Here is a 22,463-nt window from a genome sequence, read left to right on the forward strand (position 1 = left end):
CTATCTGCACTATGCGCGCATCACACATTAACTTAATTTAATTTAACAGTACCTAAATAGTACTAATAATAATAATCACCCACGGGGAAGGCCGGTCAACTAATACACACGTATAGACAATAAATGTCAACGTCCGGGGAACACCCAAGCACTGTACTTTGCACCAAAATACCAAGGCAAAACACGAACCAACACACCGCTACCGAACCCCCCACTGAGGTCGGAACCACGCTCTGCTACCAAATGTTGGCGCCGCGTCCGATCCTACTTTTGGAAATTCGCGGTTATCGGACACGACTCGCGAGATGTTGGAAACGGGAAAAGGTTACTCGGTATATGTGTACATACAAATAAATTAATGGCATTAATTACATTAATAAAACTGATACAAATATACTTATAAAATAATAATAATCGAATCAACACCGTAATATACAACAAAGTATAACTATATAGTATATAATGTCAGACCTAACGGGCGCCCTGTAATAATAGATTATAATAGCTAATAAAATAGTAATAATAATATATTATAATATTAATATACACACTCCGGCCAATATAACAGAGTATATAAAAAAAAATAGACAATAGAATATAAAATAACATAAAACGACCTGATCGCGTCTGAAGCTGAGCGAACACGCAGAAGACCTCTCCGCCGGTTACACCTGAACTCTGGGGACTGCAATGGGTTCTTCAATTCGGCACTTTCTCCACGGGTAAGAAATTGGCCTGGTAGATAACTACGTATTATGTGAACAATCGCGGATCCAACCGCGTGGTACGCAATCCACGGGATGATGAACAATAATACACGATATGTATATACGGTGTGTCCGGCTCGTAAATGCCAACGGCACGTAATATATAAATATTAATTACTGCCAAGTAACGCGGAGCTAACTAGCCGCGACGTTATTAGGGCGATAGACTTCGTAGCATCCGACGAGTTCAACCGCGCACTCAAAGGTATTGAATTGTAGGCGGCGACGCAAACAGGGACGCGTATAAATTGGTAAAAACGGCACAACGGCTTAAAATACGAACAAACGCGTTGACCGCACACGCGGTTTGGCCGCACAACCCGGCACAAGGCGGCGAACAGACGCAACGATGCGTCGGGCCCGAACGCCAGGAAAAAAGTGTAATATCTAATATAAAGGCTGGCCGATGGCGGCACAGCTTATATAAAATTAGCACTCACGGCTTCGGTACGATGGCGAACTTCGAAGAGGGAGGGGGGAAATTGATAAGTCGCGATAATGCGCTTTAGTAGATCCGCGTTCGAACATATATATATTTAAGACACTTAAATTCGCGCGCACTCGCAATATATTTTTTAGTAGTGGCGATTGCGCACACAAAATAGGGGTATATAAATGTATAATAAAGGTGACGATTTGCGTACACACGATATATTAAGAAAAAACAGCGATTTGCGCTCGCAAGTGACAACTCTGCGTTAACAATACAGACGGAACTGACGAATAATATTGGGGCGGCCGTGCTAAATTTTGCACCGGCAAATCGGTGGCGTAGATAAGGCGTGGGATACGCAATCTGCATAATATAATATTATATAATTCACAGACGACAATAATAATTAGACAAAAACAATAATATAAATAAACAAATATGTTGAGCGCTTGTGTGTGTGTCGATCGGCTGGCAGAGGCGGCGGCTATATTATTTGCAGGCTATTATTATTGGGCCTCAACAAGCATACTAATATTTGTGTCAATATTTTTAGAAAAAAAAATTTTAAAAAATGAACTCATAGGCAATTCGTAATTCTTTTTCATGTTTTTATCCAGTTTACTGACATGAATAAAATTACTTAATATGTCTATCAAAAATTGTGCATTGATTTTTGAGTTTTCTAAGTTTGTATAAGAAAAAGTTAAAAGGAATAATCTTTTATTAAATTTTTAAATAAATTTGCAATTTTCGTTGCTCTTTATTATCACTTTTCGGTTCATATAATTTCATTGAAAAATTTAATATTTTCGTCATTTTTATTTTATATTCAACACGTCATACAGGACAATCGTGTAAATGATCAAAATTTAAATGAAAACAATTCAGAATAATAATATGTATTTTTTTTTACATTATATAGCCATGGACATTTTAATAATAATAATTTTAATAGTAAAAAATAAATATACTAAAATAAATTAACAAATAATAATTTGTGTATATCTTTAATAAATGCATTAATTATTAAAATGTTTATTTATTATTAAATATTTAAATTGTAAAGAAATATTCATTATATATAAATTATAAGTATATTAAACAAAATTGCTATAAAAAGTTGTCAATAGAATTTTTTTTTATATTTTCCATTTGGCTTGCCCTAATAAAAGTGATGATAAATAGCGGCACTTCGGCTATTTTCAATAGCTAGTAGTCAAATGACACTATGTTAGGTGTTGACGACATAAAGAAGAAATACACAATAATTATGCTTTACGCGGTCTTACGACTATGATACATTATCGCTGTTATAGGTAAAACGGTTCGCGCAAGAGAGCGAGACGGCCGGTACTCGTCTGGATTGACTTGTCTTCCAGCCCCACCCTATACTGCCCTGCTACTGCGAAAAGCAGTAACTCCAAAAATTGAATTTTTGTGTTTTTGTAATTTTTTTAATTAATTGAAAACTTTAAGTACACTTTTTGTGATTAATAAATTATTTTTAACAATTTTCACATAATATTACAGTTGCTGCATTTCTATTTAGCATTACTCACATTATATCATATATGAATGCAATGTATAAAACGCAGTATTATCAATATCATAAGACACTGCTAATAGAAAATGCAGTAAGCCAGTAACTACAACAATAATCAATTTACAAAAATAAAAAAGATACTTCTGAATCATATTAATTTTAATACTTTTACTTTCGTAATATTATGCAAAGTCATCATTAGATAAACAAAACAAGTTACGATAGTTGCGCGGCAAATTATGATAATAAAGTTGTAGTATTACTAGAAGAAAACAAAATTTTGTAAATTTCGTAAAATTTGGTTGGCGCAACAATACAATGCGAGATGTGAACTCAATAATTTTACTAAATTATAATTTATAATATTTATGCAACAACAAATATATTCAATTTTAAATCACACCATCGTCTTAAGCACATAAATATACTTCGGATTATGAAAAAAATTCTGAAATACAATTTTAAGTTATTAATATCATTGTGTAAATCAAACTACTTTTACGCGTAAAACATAGGCGGCTACTCGGTCGTCGGCACTATGACGTCACGCGGCTATCCATCTACTCATTATACTCTCATTATTTTGTTAAATAATCATTTTTTTAACTTCGGATTTTAATCAAAACATTTTTCATTGTGTTAACTACAATAATACACCAATAAACTTAAAATTAAAAAAAAAATAGTGTTTTGATGTCCTTTAATCCAAAAGTATGCAAATTTGTGCGAATAAAATAATAATGAAAAAATAATGGGAAAAATGATACAATATTAATGCTAACAATTTTTCATAATCGTTAAATTTTAAATAAATTCTATTAGAATATTTACCTAATTACCATGTTCTATTTCAGGCTTCACTGTTTAAGAGCGTAGATTAGGTAGGTATAACTCCGTAATGCGCGTTGTCATTCAATCGAATGTCTATTGTAAAATAACCGAATAATTATTATTGTAATTTGTAATATAATAATACGATTGTGTGTGTGTATATTGTATAGCTTATTTCAATATTTTAATATAATCTTTGAAAATATTATTTTGGTCGATTTAAAACTGATAACCATTTTATATACATAATATATCATGGTTGTTCTATTTTTATAATTGTCGGCCATGGGAAACGCATTAATATTTTTTACATTATTATAAATAAAATATAATATTCCTTTTACGATACCATTCAATAACAGCCATCGTCGATCGTCGTGTATGAAAATTAATTTCTGTAGTAAATTTGTTGCTTAATTATAAAAATTAAGTGTTAAATATATAGCACAATTAATGAATTAACACAGTATTAATCAACTCGCATCTAATAACAGATATTAATATATTAAAATATTTTGGCTTAGATTTTCAAGTTCAAATTTTGCGCCCCCATTCCTACTCGATATTTTGCGCCCCTGGCAGACGCCCACCTTGCCAGGCCCTAGGCCCGGCCCTGGATAAATATGATGGTGGGCGCTGGAGTCGGCAGCGGCAGGCGGACTATGTACCAGGGACCTCAGGCGGCGGTGGTGCGCGGCAGCTCAGGATTCATGTCTGCTATTAAGTACTATATCTATATATATTAAGTATTAGTACAAACGGTATGTTTTACGAAAGTGTTACATCAGTACACACCGATCCAACAGCAAATGTAGCCGGTGTAGGTGTAGATCGTTATTGTACGGGCCGAAGCGTAAGGTTAATATATCAAGTCTGACTCTCTGTCTTCGATAAGATTCAGTTTTCTTATATAATGATATTATATCATTGAATTCAAATTTAACACAATAATCCAGTAGGTATATAGTGACTCACTTGTAACCTATTGTAAAGCAGATCGACACCCACTTGCCTACCTTTTTTTCTTATACAGTTATACTAATTTAAATTTGAAAAATTTCGTCTTGAATATCAATACACTTATTTTATAGAACAATTTTCTATAATTGAAAAAAAATTATTTAAATCGTACGTTTTCTAGATAGTTTGTGACAATATTACGATATAATATTATGTAGTACCATTTGCGTAAAGAATACAAATTATACCATCGAAAAATAAAATAATATTCATTGTCAAAATTATTATTTTCGTATTGGTTAACCCGTGCGCGCTACGATAAATAGCCAGTTTTGACCTTTTGTGCGGTATGGCTGTTTATGCTAGCGGGGTGATGGTAGAAGACAGAAGTACTATTTCAGAATGCTGCCGCTGTAATCGCTTTAGCAGCACATGACGACGGCATATTCGTATTTTTACAGTCACATAATAATGTATATTATCTATATACAGTTATGTTTAATTAGAATTATTTAATTTAAAATTTTTTTAAATAATGAATTGCTTCTCAATAAAAATATCAGTCTTAGGTATATTGTCTTTGATATTTTGTAAAAAATTTTTATTCCCCCTCCCTCGCACACATAATTACACAAATAAAAGATTTATACATTAGTTATTTTATTTTATTTTTATTAGCTATTATAATAATTATGTATATAAATAACAGTTATAAATTAACCTAACCTAATAGTTATACGCTATTATATTAAAAACAATAAAAAAAATATTTGGTAATTTTATAATAATAAGTAAATACAATTTAGGTGATTAGTATAACAGTATATCTGTAATTAGTTATTACTAATTAGTTAATAAAACAAAATATAATATATGGTAATTTAATGGTAAAAAAATTTATTTATAACATTGCAATCATTGCCATAGGTTTATATTTTTTTAGTCAATATTTGTAGGTACCTACTCAAAATTCGACATATTTTTTTTAATTCAGCTTTTTTATTTGAGTACCTTTCATTGAAAATTATCTTGTTTCTAATTCATAATCGTGTATGTGGTTTAGTCTTATTAGAACTTTGTAATAAAATTACAGACCTGTTCGAATTAGTTTTAAAACTTCGATAAATGTACGTATATATACAGTCTGATTCTTTTACCATGAATCACTCATTATTTCACATAGTATTCATGTTTTTGAAAATATTTTTTTACATTGTTTCAAGTTGTTAAATAATCAATGTTTTTTCAAAAAAATTATATTTTTAAATATTTTTTATCCGTAATTTTAACCCCGAAAAATGTTTGTCCACTTCTCCGCCTGTCTATACTGTAAATACGTATAACTCATAAACTACTCGCCCTAAATTTTTATGTATCAAAATACTCAAAAAGTTTTTCTACTTTAGAATATGAAATTAAAACTCTATGTTGTGATTTAAAAAAGTAAAAAACTTAAAAATATATAAAGATAAAAAATATTTTAAAATATAATTTTTTAATAAAAACGTTGATTTTTTAACAACAGCTTGCCGAGACGGCATCGAGTTTCACTTTCGGTGAGTCAGTTTGACCATCGTCCAATTCGTGTGTTGTAACAACCAGGGTTCCATGCAGACGACCGCGCGTTAATCGTTCGAGTAAGTAGCAACCACAAAGATATAATATAAGACAACATCTGTGGTAGCAACCGATAACGTATTGTGTATTTGTAGTATGTAATATATAAAATATATTATTAATTATTATGTATTAAATGTAGTAATATATTTTATAAAATAAATCCAATTAATTGGTGAGCAAATTAGATAGATCTGAAAATGTTCTTTTCTTTCGAGAAAACTAAAAAGAGTACGCGATACATCAAAATATTATGGTAGAGACTAGAGGAATTATACTATTGAATACGAATTACTATTGCGCGCTTACCCTTTTGGTTAACGATTGCGCGTGTTAAATACGATTACACGATTATGCAATATATTCACATTTAATAATACGAACAATACGATAATAATAATTAATGTCGTATTTTTTCATCTTTTATAGTAATTTCATACCTATCAGTTTATACAACAATTATAAGGATAAAATTACACTTGACGAATTAATTAATTATTTAAGTGAACTTAGCGACTTAGCCAGCTTTATAAACTTAACTACCTAACATATTGCAAATTATTTTTGTATTGACTAAAAATTGTATAGGTACATCAATTAACGTTTTAGGGCATTACTTATTATTTTATTAATGATAATTCCCAGCCCGTCCTAAATTAAATTACGATATTTTTTTTAAATGTTATTTTTACTAATACTAATTAGTTGCAACTAAATTAAACATTTATGGGTTAAAAATTAAATTATTTCATTTATGCTTAATCTCGGTGAAACACGATTGCGCTGCCTTACCTTTTTACGATTGCATTTGAGTTTATAATATGCCTTCTAACAATTTTCCAATACACTATTTAAAAATACACTCGGACTAGGTTAACTCGAAGTCGAAGTTAATAGTTCAAGTTAACCGAGTTCGACTGTATACCTACTTTATTATAATATATAATGTATATGATTGATACTTTATATTATTATATTTTTTTAAATATATATTGGGAAAATATGTTAATGAAAAAAATGTATGATAAAATATGTTTTTATTTTTGTAGGCTTGAACGCAGTCGTGTGGTTTTTTCGTATGTAAAAATGATAGGTCAGGCGCAATCATGTTACACTGCTTAATCTGGCAACGTCGCAGTAAGTTTTAAATGGATTCGTTTTTATATCTTACCCAAAATGTATGTTGTGTTGTTCGGTTAAGACGAACACAATCGTATATTATGAAAAAGGTAAAATGCGTGCGGATAAAACGTAGTTCTCGGTATCCAAATGTTTTCATCGGTCACAGTCCACAGTCATTTATTATTGTGAACATAAAAGGCAAAGAAAATTAATCGAAAAGCGTGTGTGACCATTCGGGTATGGGTCTCTGGCTGAGCACACATTACTCTATTCAAGATCCAAAGAGAAATCGTAGATTGGTCACAATATAATCACATTTTTTTTGTGCATTCTAATCTATTCTTTTGATATTCACTCAGACGTCCGGCGCCAAATGTAGATTTTTTTCGAATTAAATATTTTTCGGCTAAAATACGGTTCGGACAAAATATTTTCGGATATTTTACGGGTTCCAGATTTTTTTTTTATTCTACGATAAAATCAACCATTTATTTTATTGTCCATAAAATAGTATAGTCAAATAGTTTAATTTTTATAAAATGTATCTTGAAATGTAGTACAACTAGTACAAGTTTTATCATACTTAATATTAAAATCAAAAAAAATGTAAAGAATCAAAAATAAGCTTGTATGTTGCTTATTGATGAAACTTTACCTTTTAATAATATAAGAGGTGTTAATAGTTAGGTATCTTTAAATATAAATGACGGGGCTAAGGGTATCGACGTTCTTTTGTTCTTTACCTTTTTGTTTATTATTAATTATCAAAGGCTATAATATGTTTATACGATTAATCGGTATCTAAAATATTGGTTATATTATTTTTACTTTTTAGTACACTTGAGTCTGCGTATCTTATTTAACTATTGTTGATAGTAATCATATTTTCCATGATGTGAAAATGTATATTAATATAATTTCTTATTTGGTAAACATCGACGATTAAATTATAATGGAATCAAGACGAGAACTTATCCTTTTGAGGGTGTTAAATAAAATAAAAATGCAATTTTCGAATGTAAGTTACGATATTAATGAAACATTTCACAACAAGAAATAAAAATCAACAATGAATTAAGTTAATTATACAATATATATTTATTAAGTATCGAGAATGGCCATATTTAATAGTATTATGATGATATTAAATTATGAAGCTGTGTGACACGTACAACATATTTGCTTAATGTTTTATATATTTAATTTTTGTTTAATTATTATTATTGCGTCATGTACTCATGATAGTATAATTATATTATTTTGAGACGCACTATCGTTCGCCACCGTTTTGCCGGGTGCGCGGAATAACACGGCTACCTGGTCTTTTTGATCGGTATGTTGTCGCGGTAACATCTGTGAATACAATAATATAATGTGATTTCAAATTTTTTTTGGTATTTACTCTAATAGAAAATTTATTATTTTTCCTTATTATTGTGAGTTGAGAGCCCTAAGGGTTAATTTTTATCATATACATAGGTACAAATTTGCATTATTTTATTATTTTTATAATATATTTTTGTATTGGCGTGAAAATGAATCGCCAATACTTGTTAAATTATATAGGCGATATTCGCCACTATTTTGTGTTCGCTCGAATCATCACATTAATTTGTTTTACTTATTATATAGTGTACGCGAATCGCCACAAAAACTGTATAATTTTGTATCGGCGCTAATGGCCCTATTTTTTTTTATATATATTATCAATAATTATTTGTGTGTTGTGTGTATTAATTTGTATTATAAATATTATTGTTGCTAGGTAGCAGCTATAATGTGCACCGACAATCTGTGCCGTTTTTATATTATTATATAATTATACCTTATTACACATATATTTTATTCTGTTATAGGTCATAAGGGCCGTGTAATTATTATATTTACTATTTATACTTTTCTGAATGTAATTTCTTTATACACTTGCACTTGTTAATTATTACGTATTATTATTATTACTATACTGCAGGTTGTGCCAAACCGGCATTTTAGTCGGACTATTTATTTTACATAATATATTTTACTTGTTGGGCCAAAAGAGCCGTAACCTATTTATTGTATTGCACTATATTATTTAATAATTATTACTATATACCTACATTTGAGTTATCTTTTTTTATACGAGTTAACTATTGGCTATTTGTTCACTAGTATAAGTCTACACTCACGAGCGAATGTAAGTTCCTACACGAGACCTAGCAGGTAAACAAGATACATATGTTAGTTCCTACACGGTAAAAAAAGGTACGCGTGCAAGTTCCTACACAAAGTATGTTATAAGTTATCAATCTAATATTAGTTATATCATATTCTAATACTGTCATACATTTTAACCCTTTATTCTATATAATATATAATTCTTTATAATATTTAATAATTTACCTTATAAATATTATCAATTTAATAATTTTAAAAATAATAATTGTAATAATATAATAATAATTCGTCATTTATTGTAAAAAAAAATATACAAATAAGGCATTCTATATAATATTTAATAATTTTAAGTATTTTATAGACGTAGATTGATAACTTATAATATTCCTAGTGTAGAAACTTACACATGTACCTTTTTTTATCGTGTAGGAACTTACACAAGTACCTGTCTTTCGTCGTGTAGGAACTAACATACGTACCTTTTTTTTTTCGTGTAGGAACTTACACATCACATATGTAGGAATTAACGTATGCACAACCGAGCGCCCTGCCTATTTGCCGTTCCTGGGCCAGCTTTTTTTTTTTTAGTAGGTACCCGAACGTTTTCATCGGTCACAGTACTTTATTATTGTGAGCATAAGAGGTAGGGTAAAATTCACCGAAACACGTGTGTGGCTGTACCTTACTCAGCGGTCTCTTTCTGTTTAAGATCGAAAGAGAAATCGTCGCCTGATGTGTACCTACAACACAATTGACACATATTATAATATAGTACATTTTTTTTTTTTTTTATTTTTTTTTTATTTTATTATTTTTTTTTATTTATTATAGTATATTACACACAATGATGGTCGAAAATATTCTTTACAAACAGCTAGTGTATCGAGTATATACCTACCCAGCACGCATCCAAAATCCGAATTGAATGTTATAAACTGTATACATTTTTGTACACCCAACGTGCGCAACGACGAGTACGCATTATTATGGTCCATTTGACCATATTTATATATATTACATATAATGAAATAAATAAGTCTTTTAGATAAGTCTAACAAAATTATTTAACAAAAAGTACAATTTATTTCAATATCTAAATAAATATTGATATTGTATTTTGTATCATTGCTTAGTTATTGTTAGCACTTAATAATACCGCATTATACGCACTTACAAGCATGTACATGAATGCATGGTATATACCTAATTTATAAAGTTAATTTTATTATATATATCATAAAGGTACGATTTTATTACGGTAGTTACTGGATCACTTTTTCATTCGGGATACCTGCTTTATATACCTACTTAATATAGTTTATTGGCTGCTCTTAGTTGTATATTAATTATCGACGATGACTTATCAACTCATCGGAAATAGCGTTTATGATGGATTATATTAAGACTATCGTATACAAATAGAGATTATGGATATATATTATGTATTATCAGTGCAAGTCAGATGTACTGCGTGCTTTTATTTATGTGTTTAAAAGGGATGACACTACACATCGAACCTGCCTTGTCGTTGTCATCTACAATACATTATACACTTTAATATACAACATGCAAACATTGAGTGTGTGTGTGTGATCACTGTAATGTGTTTTTAATAAAATTTATTTCTCTGTTTTTTTGTAATCGGCTAGAGACCATTAACATCCAACACCTTAACAGCTAGCTACATATAGTTCCGGATAAAAGTATAATTCAATAAATTTAATTGAAGGTATTCATGTTTATTCATTCAAATCATAAACCATTAAAAAGATTACTGTGGTCTGAGTGTTGAGTATAAATAATTACTGACGATAAGTATGAAATGGGCTCGTGTAACGTACTATACATTAGGGCCGGGCCTAGGGCCTGGAAAGGTGGGCGTCTGCCAGGGGCGCAAAATATCGAATAGGAATGGGGGCTCAAAATTTGATATCGTAAAATTTGAATTAGAAAATCTAAGCCAAAATATTTTAATATATTAATATCTGTTATTAGATGCGAGTTGATTAATACTATGTTAATTCATTAATTGTGCTATATATTTAACACTTAATTTTTATAATTAAGCAACAAATTTACTACAGAAATTAATTTTCATACACGACGATCGACGATGGCTGTTATTGAATGTTATCGTAAAAGGAATATTATATTTTATTTATAATAATGTAAACGTTTCCCATGGCCGACAATTATAAAAATAGAACAACTATGATATATTATGTATATAAAATGGTTATCAGTTTTAAATCGACCAAAATAATATTTTCAAAGATTATATTAAAATATTGAAATAAGCTATACAATATACACACACACAATCGTATTATTATATTACAAATTACAATAATAATTATTCGGTTATTTTACAATAGACATTCGATTGAATGACAACGCGCATTACGGAGTTATACCTACCTAATCTACGCTCTTAAACAGTGAAGCCTGAAATAGAACATGGTAATTAGGTAAATATTCTAATAGAATTTATTTAAAATTTAACGATTATGAAAAATTGTTAGCATTAATATTGTATCATTTTTCCCATTATTTTTTCATTATTATTTTATTCGCACAAATTTGCGTACTTTTGGATTAAAGGACATCAAAACCCTATTTTTTTTTTTAATTTTAAGTTTATTGGTGTATTATTGTAGTTAACACAATGAAAAATGTTTTGATTAAAATCTGAAGTTAAAAAAATGATTATTTAACAAAATAATGAGAGTATAATGAGTAGATGGATAGCCGCGTGACGTCATAGTGCCGACGACCGAGTAGCCGCCTATGTTTTACGCGTAAAAGTAGTTTGATTTACACAATGATATTAATAACTTAAAATTGTATTTCAGAATTTTTTTTTCATAATCCGAAGTATATTTATGTGCTTAAGACGATGGTGTGATTTAAAATTGAATACATTTGTTGTTGCATAAATATTATAAATTATAATTTAGTAAAATTATTGAGTTCACATCTCGCATTGTATTGTTGCGCCAACCAAATTTTACGAAATTGACTATAATAATTTTATCTTTTATAAAAAATTTATTTTTTTATTTTGTGGGGGCGCAAATTTTTATTTCGCCAGAAGCGCCGCTAATGATGGCCCGGCCCTGCTATACAAATACCCATGTATAAATATATATTTTCTACTAATCCGAAAATTATGAAATAAAATGTTACCCTTTTACCACCCAACCCAACGCATAATTACGATACTGGTAAGTTTTAATGTGTAATATAGTCTTATGGAACATGTAGTAAATTGTTTTTTTAAATCTGTATCAAACCTATCTATCTGTAATTTTCATTTTTTTAATCCGTGTAATAAGTAATATACTATACTCATTATCTGTATTATATTTTTTTTTTAAATTGGACACTGGGATGGCACGTATTTAGTAATAGTATATCATTAATTGAAATACGTAATGTAATCTGTTAACATTTTAGACTGATGTACTGCATAGATATTAAGATGAATTAAATATTACACTTCCAAAGGTGGGTGGCTAAAGCATCTTAACGCAATAACGCGCCTTTCCTTAAATCAGTGACTGAAAATAGTTAAGTCTTAGGAACACGGTACACTATAAAATTATATTAAATACACGTTCTATATACAAGCCAATAATCGATAATTGAATAATAATAATGTAATAACATGAAATAATTTTATTTAATAAATATTTGAAAATATTACTCGTCTACGAAATGAGACGGCGGCAAGAATAAATTGAGAGTACAAACGGGATTGGGACAATTGCGTTCTCTCACTCTCATCTCTAACTCTTACTCTCTCACACACTCTCACTCAATCACTCTCTCTGTCTATCGTTTTCTTTATCTCTCTCTAACCCATATACGCATTTTCGTTTTTTTTGTCCGAGCGAGCGTAGCGAGCTAGTGGCGACGTCGGCATCACTGTAATAACTTTTTATTTCACATTGATGTCACTGCTGGTTCACTAATAATTGTGGCATCAGAATCTGAATATCAGACACGGACTAAGATGAACTGGATACGAGATGAATATTGTGGTTACAAAATGTATTACAACAGGCGGAGTTCGGGGGGATATTTTCCTTTTAGCATTATTAGCGCCGACTTAGTTCCAAAAATATCCACCAAGACGGCGTTAGTAATGCTAAAAGGAAAATATACCCCCGTACACCGCCTGTTGAACTACATTTCGTAGAAACCCCCCACACCCTCCAACCATGTCGTGTCCAGTCATGTATATCTTAGTCCATGATATAGTTTACCGCGCCGCCGCCGTTCCGGATCGCAACAATAGAATGTGAACCACTTTCTGAGCGGTGGGCGAGGTTCGGGGTACGGCGGCGGCCACCCGCCACTTTCGTGACTCGGACTATAGTCACGAGGTACCTACTCCCTAGTATTCATTTCTCGCTGAACACGCATTCTTGACGGTAGCCTTTAATCGTTGCTTACTGATTGCACTCGCAAGAATTTTAAGGTATGTTGAATTTTTTTATCTAATTAAATTGTATTGTCTATCATTTTTTAAACAACCACCGATGTATGCGGAATAATTTTCCGAACTATTAAAATTCATAATCAATATCATTTTAATAAATTGACAAAAAAAAAATATCAAATACAAATACAATTCAAACGTAATTTTAGACATAATTTTACTGTTAATGAGTTCCGTTTAATGTGATCACATTGGTTAAGATAATTTTGATTCTATTAACCGATTGATTCCGTAAAACATTTTTTTTTTATGAGTATATTTATATGTATATGTTTAAAATTAAATTAAAATAAAACACATTCAAAATCAAGTGACGAAACTATCTATTTTTGATTGTACTTGAGAATCTACTAATTTCATTTTCATATTAGCCTGAAATTAAAATCTCTATTCAATTAATATAATATATACATGATTTTTAATTACCAATTTAAAATGAAATAAATAATAACTGAAAAGTAACATTTTTGCCATATTTTTGAATAGATCTTTTTAACTTTTTCAAAACAATTTTTGTTTCTTTTTAGTGAAAGTTTAAAATACCAATAAAACGGTAAGAATGTTCTTAAAAATAATTCAATTATCCGGTACTTGGTGATTTTAATAAAAGTTTAATTTAACATTAATAACATAAGATCTGGTTTGGGATTTTCAAATATTATTCCAATAAACTGTTGATTCTATAAACCAGTGATCACATTAAATGGAATTCACTGTATATAATCAGTTAATATATAATGATAAAGATAAATATAATATATGATATGTATAAAAATTACTTCATAATAAATATAGTATTAATTTTCTTATTTTCTTAATTTCTTTCAAATACATTGATGTATTGATAATATATTATATTAAAAAAACTTTGTATTTAAGAATTAATGGTATTTTCAGTTTGTTGTTCTATTCTGCTTTTAGCACCAGTCATATATTTTCAAATAGATAATATGATTTCCTTGATTGTTGTTTCAATTTTCTTACAGTATATGTAAAAAATATATAAACAGTTCATTAATGATTTTATCTATTGGAATAAAAATAAACATATCATGTCATGAATATAAATTTATATTAATAAGTTATAAATAATAAAAATAAAAAGTAATTAACAAGTTATTAATTCTCAAAAACTATAAACTAATATAATAAATTCAAAAGGTTAATAGATTAATTACCGAAAATAGTTTTATTAATGGATTACTGTATGAAAATTGTCTTTGCTCTCAAACCATAAGAGATGTATTTAGAAATTTGTCATGGAGTGGGTAAATTCTTCACACTCCCCAATTACTTTTTATTAAATAAATATACCATATTTATAAGTCCATGTATACATTTTGAGTTTTTAATTATTTATTATTTATTTAATTTATATCATAAACTTAATTATAATAGTAAAACCATGGTTATCTAACTGGATATATAAGCAGTTCACTAGTAAACTATAGAACTGTTCACATACCTAGTTATTTATTCATAATTACAAAAATTATATATTAAAATTATATTTAAGTGTTATGAAAATAACACATGAGAACTTATAGACTGTTAACTATTTATTGTAATTAAAATTTAGAGATTTCAAACCAAAATCTAATTGCCTAGGACTTAGCGCCATTACATTAATAATTTCATCCATATCGAAGTGTGTGTCCTTAAGAATAGACTTCAATGCCAGTCCATTTAACCTATCCTATACCCAAATCAGATTTAAAATATAGTTAGGTTATAACTTTTATATTAAATATTTTCTTAATTCATTGCTTCATTCATAGTTATCTAAGATAACTTTTCAATCTTTTTATGATAGAAAAAAGATCTTATTGGAGTAGCTGTAGATGACGACAATGTACAAAATATTTAAAAAATGTATATTTGAAATATATGTCTTCAAACAGCTCATAAGTGCCTTAATCTAATTTTGGTATTAACATTTCCATTGCTTGAAAGTTAATTTCAAAATTTTAAATTCTACAAAATAATTAGCCCTTTGAACTGGTTGTAAATAAAATTCAACTAATTTGTCAAATGCCAATCTTTCTTAATCAGTTTAAGTTGAGAATTAAATTTTTTATTCAAACTTTATCAATGATATTTATCATGAAATTTTTTTACTATTATTATGTTTATAAAATGACTTAATTATCCTATATTTTTTTTACCCAAGGTTAAGTAAATAATGAGTAATTTAATAATAAAACATTAAAAATTCATTAGATATACCAATATTTTGGCTATATTAATATTTCTAAAAAGACTAAGCTTTTGTGATAATTTTTACAATGATGAGTTCAGTTATAATTTTCATTCTACAATATTTATATCGATAGACAGTCCTAATGTACACAGACCATTATTTTACTAAAACAATTATAAATAATCAATTCATGTTGTGGATTATGTATTTACGGACCAAGCATAATGACTGATAAATATTATCATTTATCAATAATAGTTTGATACCTATATTAAATTTTAATTAAGACCTATATTATAATACATAATAATATATTTTATTTTAAATAATTTAAATTTAATACTTGATTGTTTTTAAATGTTAGTAATGTATTTAGTTTTAACATGTTTAAAACAATTAAATTGTGTTCTAATTTTATTTTAATTATTTTAGTTTGTAAAGCAGTATGGATAACGTACGTTTTCTTCATACACAATTTTATTTAAGTGATCAAGTCATAAACGATTATATGAATTTAATCAATGAACGTAATTTAAACGTTTATTGCTTTGACTCATATTTTTTTGTAAGCCTCTGTTTAAGAGGATATGATGGTGTTAAACGTATTGTAGGAAAACTAAAATTTGATTTATTTTCAAAAAAAAAACTTTTATTTCCTATTTGTTTAAAAAGTCACTGGACCTTGGTCTGTGTAAACCTTGAATCCAAAGAAGTTCAATATTATGACAGTCTCCATGGTCGTAATATTGCAAGTCAAGAGACTATATTCAAATTTTTAAATAACGCACATCTCCAAATTAATGGATCACCATTACGTACAGAAGGTTGGAAAATATTAACTGTACAAAATATCCCTCATCAGAAGAATGGGTATGATTGTGGAGTTTTTTTATGTACGTATGCTGAATATTTAGCAAGGGGTGTCACATTCAATTTTTCTCAGGAACACATGTTATCGTTTAGACAATTAATTGCATACGAGCTAACAGTGAAAAGGTTAGTGGATGTAAATGTCGATGCAGAATATATAGATTCGTTTATCATGAGTGTTATAAACTCATGATAAAAAATCTATGTTGTAAAAATCAATTTTTATACCCATTGATTTTCACTGGGAGTTAATATACTTAAAGTTGTCTAAACACTCTGAATGAGTTTTTTTTGTGAAAAGTTGAGTATGATACAACTGGTTGTGCTCATTGTTCAGTAAATATTCAGCTTCGATACATGCCTATAACCTATAGGTTATAACCATTCTTTTGACAAGGGATATCAAACACATCAATAAAATATCATTCTAAATTGCAATTGAATATAGTAATACACATACTGGGATCCAGTGATTATTGTTTTTTAAATTAATAGAAAAAGTTATTTTTTTTGTTAAATTATCAGATTTTTTTTTTTTATCAGACGTTTAACAGAGGAATAAGCTTTCTTTTAGTGAGGTTTCAATAAAATATGTGTCAAATCATATATAATGTTTGGAGTATGTGAGGATATCAGATTCATGTAATTGTTTATGACATTAATTGACATTTATCTAAAATCATTACATCAATAGTCATCATTGCGGTAAGAATAAATGACATAGATTTTGAATATGGAATTCATTTATTCAAATACATATTATCATTATGAATTATGATTCACTTTCACTATTGAACTTATTGCAGATGTTCCAGTCATACTTCTAGCCTTTACAAATTCCACACATTCAGGATAACTAGTTTATTCTGAGAACTCATGTCTAGTGTCACAGACCAATTTTTGTGTCATAAATTTGGTACAGTGAATAAAAGTAGAAAAAATGACATTTCATTTCACTTTTTTTTATCCGTTACGGTAAGTCATGTTATTATATCATCAATTTTTGTAGAAACCTTACTATAGCTGTGATGAAAATTAAAAACAAACATAAGCTCACATGACATACTATCCCCCCCCCATGTGCACATATCTCAAAAACAAAGTACATAATGAGATTAGAAACAGATACAGATAAGCGAGTGACAAAACGTACAATATGTTTCTGTTAGTCAACCACCAATTGATTACTGAATTATCATTAAATTATAAGAATTTTTAAATGTTTGTCAGATTTGCCAATAATATATTACTTAAATGTAGCTTACTTGTAAATAAAAACTTTCTGAATTTAGCTATTGTATTAGGTTAGTACTTAGTTTATTTATTCATTTTTTCATTAATTAATGTAAGGAAATATTCCTATACTTAAAACAGTTGTTCAACATAAATTCCAATAAAAAATCATGTAGTCCAATATGCTTATATTTTGAACATTAATATTGTATTTTATTTTAGGTGAAGGTTCATTGATATATATGTATATGTATACCTACAAAAATAATTTTCATGGATTTAAGAAAATTACACTTCTGACATGTATCTTGCTAAATCCATTAGAGGACTAAGAATCGTAGAAAAAGTTTGTTTAGAATACTCACGATATTCATAACAATTTTATTTAAAGAAGACTTTTAGTCGTGTGGTATCAGTGAACCACTAGTTTGATGTCAATTATCCAAGAGTTTTTCATTAGAAGAAATAGGTAAACTACAGCAAATTAAAATAATTAGCCATTTTTAAATCTATCTTTAATTTTTTAATTATTATCAATTGATAACTATTGAGGTTCATTATACAAAGTGCATGTGAATATCAACTGTCTTAATTTAGCTTAAATATATTTATTATTACTTTTTTGTAATTAATTTTACTCATATAAATAATCAAATATTATATGCAGTTACTATTTTAATTATCAACTTAATGCAATTTTTATTTTTTCAGAATTATACTATACTTACTATGAAAACATTCCAAGACACGTGATTTAATTATCGAATAAAAAAAATACATGTATAAATGTACAATCTTGTAGTTTTAGTTTTCAATTTTATTTTGTATGCCGTACCTTAAGTTATTTAAATTCTGTTTTTTTTTTTGTTAGGATTACCTTGTACTATATTTTAAGCCATTTTTTGTAAATAACAACCGTCAAACTGTACATGTCTATGTAAAAATGGGTTCTGTCAGTAAAATAAATATGTATAATAAAATATTATGTATTTATGTATGAATTTAAATCAACTGCAACAATTCTATAAGCAAAACAAGAATTTATAAGTTTATTTCTTAATTTTTCACTTTTCAACAGATACCTACAGCATTACAATATAAATTTATTATCTATTCTTACACCTACCAATTTAGCAGTCGTGTTTGACATTGTAACTTAATTTATTCGACTATTATTCTATACTATAGAAGTTTTGACTATAGAGTTTTTAGAATAATCTAAAATTATGAACCATTTTATTTATTTTGCAGTTACCTATGTTAACCAAAATTACCTATAATATTATGTAAAGTAGTTAAGTATTTGTTTAATATAGTTATTTTTATCAATCTACTAAATTAGTATTTACTTAGATAATTCTTAATTAAATAGAAATTTTGGATTAAATAAATTGGTCAAAGTAAAACATTGAACCTGAAAAATAATTATATACGCTGTGGCTCTATGGGCAGAAAATGTTAGTTATGGTTAGCAAAAACAAAGTAATGATAAAAACACTTTTAAAATAGTAAAATACACGTTTTTAAAATAACTCATATTTGTAAATTTAACTATTTAAACTATAGAACATGTTTTGAATTGATGCTAATTGATATACCTAAGTTAATAATATTAATATTTACTCCTACACAATATCCTTTTCACATAATTGTTTTATAATATAAATTTATAAACATATTATATAAAAAAAAATTATAATTATTTTACATTCTTGTGTGACAATTAGAAGACTAGATTTTTTATCATGAATTGTGAAATATTATATTCGCCGATACAACATACATTTTTAAGTGGTGGAACAGGCTAATGTTTCTAATGTAAATAATTAATAATAATACTTTGATTTTAACCCCTAGGTAAATATAATAATGATTATATAAAATAAACATATATACCGGATACCCAATATACACACCAAGCTACTTGTAACTATTTAATGTTTCATTTTCTTCTTTTTTTGAATGATGCATTTTTCATATTTATATTTATAAGTTTATTGAACAATGATTTTGAAATATGCACAGTTATTGTAATAAATCAAACAAATGCAACTAAAATGTTAATTTATTTTAAAGAACATAAAATGGTTATCAGTTTTAAATCGACCAAAATAATATTTTCAAAGATTATATTAAAATATTGAAATAAGCTATACAATATACACACACACAATCGTATTATTATATTACAAATTACAATAATAATTATTCGGTTATTTTACAATAGACATTCGATTGAATGACAACGCGCATTACGGAGTTATACCTACCTAATCTACGCTCTTAAACAGTGAAGCCTGAAATAGAACATGGTAATTAGGTAAATATTCTAATAGAATTTATTTAAAATTTAACGATTATGAAAAATTGTTAGCATTAATATTGTATCATTTTTCCCATTATTTTTTCATTATTATTTTATTCGCACAAATTTGCGTACTTTTGGATTAAAGGACATCAAAACCCTATTTTTTTTTTTAATTTTAAGTTTATTGGTGTATTATTGTAGTTAACACAATGAAAAATGTTTTGATTAAAATCTGAAGTTAAAAAAATGATTATTTAACAAAATAATGAGAGTATAATGAGTAGATGGATAGCCGCGTGACGTCATAGTGCCGACGACCGAGTAGCCGCCTATGTTTTACGCGTAAAAGTAGTTTGATTTACACAATGATATTAATAACTTAAAATTGTATTTCAGAATTTTTTTTTCATAATCCGAAGTATATTTATGTGCTTAAGACGATGGTGTGATTTAAAATTGAATATATTTGTTGTTGCATAAATATTATAAATTATAATTTAGTAAAATTATTGAGTTCACATCTCGCATTGTATTGTTGCGCCAACCAAATTTTACGAAATTGACTATAATAATTTTATCTTTTATAAAAAACTAGAAAGTATATCAAAATTATAATCACACCGGTGTCATTAACACCAAAAAACACATAAGGTTACATAAAAAAAATTTATTTTTTTATTTTGTGGGGCGCGAATTTTTATTTCCCTAGAAGCGCCGCTAATGATCGGCCCGGCCCTGACCACAGATACGGATTATTAAGCATAGCCGTTTCCGATCAAAAACATACACTTTCCTTTTCGGCCGATTCACTTTTTAACCAATTTTAAAAAAGGCCGATTCCCTTTTCGACCAAACCAAGATTTTATATAATATATGTAAAAAAAAATAAAATATTTGGTATATATTTTTTAAAATTATAACAATTATATAATTATATTATTTTGAAAATGATTAAAAGTATAAGTTACATATAATTTTGTAAAATAAAATATTGAAAATCATTTAAAATACAAGAATATCTATATATTAACATTAATTTTATGTTAAAAATATTATGTCACAATATGTATAATATTATATAAAAAAATAAAATAATAATGTACAAATCTTGTCAATAATTATTAAGTATAAATGTATATAATAGTGATATAAAATTGGTAATTTTAAAAATTACACAATACAAAAAGTTTAATATATTATATTTTATGCTATACATATTGAAAATTATTAAAACCTTTGTAAAATATTTTGTCATAAATTATTTGATCGGTGATCGTCGTGTTTGATTGTGATGGTAACTACCATAATAATAAAGATATAATGTATATAATATATATATAATTATTAATTATATACCTATTATTTTTTTTTTTTTTTTATAAAATATAGTACATATTGTGACATATTAAAATATAAAAGTAATGTCAATATATACGTATATTCTTATATATTTTAAAAAAATGTCTATATTTTATTTTACAACATTTAATGCAACTTAATATATAAAATATATACCAATTATTTTATTTTTTTACATATATTATATAAATTTTTCTTTTTGACGAAAAGGGTACCGGCCTTTTTTAAATATGGTCGAATAGTGAATCGGCCCGAAAGGGAAAGTACTTTTTGTCGAAAACAGTCTTGCCCGGATTATTAGGCCCAGTATGAAAAAAAACGCAAGTACACAGGTAGGTAAACTACATGACGGTGTGGCATCCACATTACATTTTAGAGAGTAATAAGAACCCAATAACTCCAGACTACAAATTCTTTATACTATATTATACGAAAAGTTTAATGTGCACGTGTTGTATCTATTGTATAACTATGTAGTATATCTTTTATAATTATTTTTTAAAACAAAATAATTGCATATAGGAGAACTTAACAGCAGCATCTTCAGAGGAAGATGTAT

General features: G+C 27.7%; 1 long non-coding RNA gene across 1 annotated transcript; it reads left to right on the top strand.

Moving 5' to 3' along the window:
* Positions 1-16,573: 16,573 nt before the first annotated feature.
* On the top strand, positions 16,574-18,993 carry LOC132926908 (uncharacterized). Its single transcript, XR_009661555.1, has 4 exons — positions 16,574-17,709; positions 17,811-17,979; positions 18,460-18,706; positions 18,949-18,993. It is a non-coding gene; the product is annotated as an uncharacterized LOC132926908 (long non-coding RNA).
* The last annotated feature ends 3,470 nt before the right edge of the window (positions 18,994-22,463 follow it).

The sequence above is a fragment of the Rhopalosiphum padi genome, chromosome 3 (assembly GCF_020882245.1).
Source record: "Rhopalosiphum padi isolate XX-2018 chromosome 3, ASM2088224v1, whole genome shotgun sequence".
Classification (NCBI taxonomy): Eukaryota; Metazoa; Arthropoda; class Insecta; order Hemiptera; family Aphididae; genus Rhopalosiphum; species Rhopalosiphum padi.